The sequence below is a fragment of the Neovison vison genome, chromosome 11, assembly GCF_020171115.1.
Source record: "Neovison vison isolate M4711 chromosome 11, ASM_NN_V1, whole genome shotgun sequence".
NCBI lineage: Eukaryota > Metazoa > Chordata > Mammalia > Carnivora > Mustelidae > Neogale > Neogale vison.
Genome location: NC_058101.1, coordinates 219615118 through 219619647, shown reverse-complemented (window position 1 = coordinate 219619647; position 4530 = coordinate 219615118).

Here is a 4530-nt window from a genome sequence, read left to right as displayed (position 1 = left end):
GCAGCATCCCTCAGACGCGACTCTGATTTCCCAACGAAAGCTGTGCCTTCCCAGAGGGGATGCCCGGGCAAAGAGGCTTTCGCTCTATGCGGGGCTCTCCCACTGTCCTACGAATACTAGGCTAAGGCAAGCAGCCACAGCAGCCTACAGATCCGACTCTGATTTACCAGCTACTGCTATACGTTCGCAGAGGTTTTCAGCTGGCGCGAACTGCCCTTCGCTGCTGCTTCACAGCAAGGCTTTGGGCATTCGCTCTGACACTTCAAAGAAGAAGAGCTGCGGGAGAGCTAGTGTATCTTGGGCCTTGCTTTCCGGGGCTCCATGTTCGCGCCGTGCGTTCTCCCTGCCAAGCCGAACTAAGCAGGGTCAATCACAAACCTACAGCAGTGTGCGTTGCCTAGGATGGCACTCTATGCTCACTTCATGTCCTGGCATAGGCAAGGCTAGGCCTTTTGCACTAGCGCTCGCATGGAATCGGGGACTAAGCCAGTGCCTTCCCCACAGGAGAGGAGAGTCGACATGAACCCTGCACACTGCCCGTGCACGGGGATGGGGATCTGTTTGGGTCTGTCCCCCCTCCTACCCCGGCACACTTCCTGACACCAACAACGTTGTCACATCTTGGAGGAAGACGGCATCGGACTGACCGTTCGTCCAGGGAGCTGTTTCTGCGAGTTGCGGCTATGGCGCTTGGTGGCAAGCCCAAGTCTGCCCTAGGCAGAGGGGGTCAAGGAGACGCTGTCCCCTTGGGACCAGAGACACAGGACCGGCCTGCCTTCTGCACAGACTCCTTCCTCAGTGTGGAGCACGCGTGCCTGCCCTAGTCGTACTCTTCTGTCACCTTAGCAGCCAGGCCTCCGTCCCTCAGCACAGGTAGATGGTGACACTTGTCTTACAACGGGCCCGCTGTTCCTGCCAGTGCCAACTCTCCTGCATCGCGACCGTTTCCCGAACACAAAGCCAACGGCTCCTTCTCTTTGCCCGTGGCAGCGTGCTGCACCTTCCCCAGACTTGCTCTTGGGGAGCACGGTGACAGACGTGTCCCTTTCCTTAAGCCCCTTTCCAGAGGTGCAACCACGCTTCTCTCTCTGGCAGAGGGGATGCTAGGTGAAAGGGAATTTCGCTCCATGCGGGTATCTTGCACTGTCCTCAGCAGAATAGCTCAGGCAAGAAGCAGCAGCTTCCTAAAAACCTGACACTGATTGCCCAACGAAGCTCTGCTTTCTCAGAGAGGAGGCCTGGCCATAGATGATTTCGCTCCATGCGGGTTTATTACAATTTGCAGGGAAGTCTAACTCAGGCAAGCAGCAACAGCATCCCTCAGACGCGACTCTGATTTCGCAACGAAAGCTGTGACTTCCCAAAGGGGATGCCCGGGCATAGTGGCTTTCGCTCTATGCGGGGCTCTCCCACCGTCCTACGAATACTAGGCTAAGGCAAGCAGCCACAGCAGCCTACAGATCTGACTCTGATTTACCAACTGAACTAAGCATGCACAATCAAAAACCAACAGCAGCGTGCGTTGCCTAGGATGGCACTCTATGCTCACTTCATGTCCTGGCATAGGCAAGGCTAGGCCTTTTGCACTAGCGCTCGCGTGGATTCGAGGACTAAGCCAGTGCCTTCCCCACAGGAGAGGAGAGTCGACATGAACCCTGCACAGGCCCGTGCACTGGGCTGGGGATCTGTTTGGGTCTGTCCCCCCTGCTACCCCGGCACACTTCCTGACACCAACAACGTTGTCACATCTTGGAGGAAGACGGCATCGGACTGCCCGTTCGTCCAGGGAGCTGTTTCTGCGAGTTGCGGCTATGGCGCTTGGTGGCAAGCCCAAGTCTGCCCTAGGCAGAGGGGGTCAAGGAGACGCTGTCCCCTTGGGACCAGAGACACAGGACCTGCCTGCCTTCTGCACAGACTCCTTCCTCAGTGTGGAGCACGCGTGCCTGCCCTAGTCGTACTCTTCTGTCACCTTAGCAGCCAGGCCTCCGTCCCTCAGCACAGGTAGATGGTGACACTTGTCTTACAACGGGCCCGCTGTTCCTGCCAGTGCCAACTCTCCTGCATCGCGACCGTTTCCCGAACACAAAGCCAACGGCTCCTTCTCTTTGCCCGTGGCAGCGTGCTGCACCTTCCCCAGACTTGCTCTTGGGGAGCACGGTGACAGACGTGTCCCTTTCCTTAAGCCCCTTTCGAGAGGTGCAACCACGCTTCTCTCTCTGGCAGAGGGGATGCTAGGTGAAAGGGAATTTCGCTCCATGCGGGTATCTTGCACTGTCCTCAGCAGAATAGCTCAGGCAAGAAGCAGCAGCTTCCTAAAAACCCGACATTGATTGCCTAACGAAGCTCTGATTTCTCAGAGAGGAGGCCTGGCCATAGATGATTTCCCTCCATGCGGGTTTATAACAATTTGCAGGGAAGTTTAACTCAGGCAAGCAGCAACAGCATCCCTCAGACGCGACTCTGATTTCCCAACGAAAGCTGTGACTTCCCAAAGGGGATGCCCGGGCATAGTGGCTTTCGCTCTATGCGGGGCTCTCCCACCGTCCTACGAATACTAGGCTAAGGCAAGCAGCCACAGCAGTCTACAGATCTGACTCTGATTTTCCAACTGAACTAAGCAAGCACAATCAAAAACCCACAGCAGCGTGCGTTGCCTAGGATGGCACTCTATGCTCACTTCATGTCCTGGCATAGGCAAGGCTAGGCCTTTTGCACTAGCGCTCGCGTGGAATCGGGGACTAAGCCAGTGCCTTCCCCACAGGAGAGGAGAGTCGACATGAACCCTGCACACTGCCCGTGCACTGGGCTGGGGATCTGTTTGGGTCTGTCCCCCCTCCTACCCCGGCACACATCCTGACACCAATAACGTTGTCACATCTTGGAGGAAGACGGCATCGGACTGCCCGTTCGTCCAGGGAGCTGTTTCTGCGAGTTGCGGCTATGGCGCTTGGTGGCAAGCCCAAGTCTGCCCTAGGCAGAGTGGGTCAAGGAGACGCTGTCCCCATGGGACCATAGACACAGGACCGGCCTGCCTTCTGCACAGACTCCTTCCTCAATGTGGAGCACGCGTGCCTGCCCTAGTCGTACTCTTCTGTCACCTTAGCAGCCAGGCCTCCGTCCCTCAGCACAGGTAGATGGTGACACTTGTCTTACAACGGGCCCGCTGTTCCTGCCAGTGCCAACTCTCCTGCATCGCGACCGTTTCCCGAACACAAAGCCAACGGCTCCTTCTCTTTGCCCGTGGCAGCGTGATGCACCTTCCCCAGATTTGCTCTTGGGGAGCACAGTGACAGACGTGTCCCTTTCCATAAGGCCCTTTCCAGAGGTGCAACCACGCTTCTCTCTCTGGCAGAGGGGATGCTAGGTAAAAGATAATTTCGCTCCATGCGGGTATCTTGCACTGTCCTGAGCAGACTAGCTCAGGCAAGAAGCAGCAGCTTCCCACAAACCCGACTCTGATTGCCCAACGAATGCTATGCTTTCACAGAGAGGATGCCTGGGCATAGAAGGATTTCATTCCATGCGGGATTATTACAACGTGCAGGGGAGACTAGATCAGGGAAGCAGCAGCAGCATCCCTCAGATGCGACTCTGTTTTCACAAGTAGCTGGTGACACTTGTCTCACAACGGGCCCGCTGTTCCTGCCAGTGCCAACTCTCCTGCATCGTGACCGTTTCCCGAACACAAAGCCAACGGCTCCTTCTCTTTGCCCGTGGCAGCGTGATGCACCTTCCCCAGACTTGCTCTTGGGGAGCACGGTGACAGACGTATCCCTTTCCTTAAGGCCCTTTCCAGAGGTGCAACCACGCTTCTCTCTCTGGCAGAGGGGATGCTAGGTGAAAGAAAATTTCGCTCCATGCGGGTATCTTGCACTGTCCTGAGCAGAGTAGCTCAGGCAAGAAGCAGCAGCTTCCCACAAACCCGACTCTGATTGCCCAACGAATGCTATGCTTTCCCAAGAGGATGCCTGGGCATAGAAGGATTTCGTTCCATGCGGGATTATTACAACGTGCAGGGGACACTAGATCAGGGAAGCAGCAGCAGCATACCTCAGACGCGACTCTGTTTTCACAAGTAGCTGGTGACTCTTGTCTTACAACGGGCCCGCTGTTCCTGCCAGTGCCAACTCTCCTGCATCGCGACCGTTTCCCGAACACAAAGCCAACGGCTCCTTCTCTTTGCCCGTGGCAGCGTGCTGCACCTTCCCCAGACTTGCTCTTGGGGAGCACGGTGACAGACGTGTCCCTTTCCTTAAGCCCCTTTCCAGAGGTGCAACCACGCTTCTCTCTCTGGCAGAGGGGATGCTAGGTGAAAGGGAATTTCGCTCCATGCGGGTATCTTGCACTGTCCTCAGCAGAATAGCTCAGGCAAGAAGCAGCAGCTTCCTAAAAACCCGACACTGATTGCCTAACGAAGCTCTGCTTTCTCAGAGAGGAGGCCTGGTCATAGATGATTTCGCTCCATGCGGGTTTATTACAATTTGCAGGGAAGTTTAACTCAGGCAAGCAGCAACAGCATCCCTCAGACGC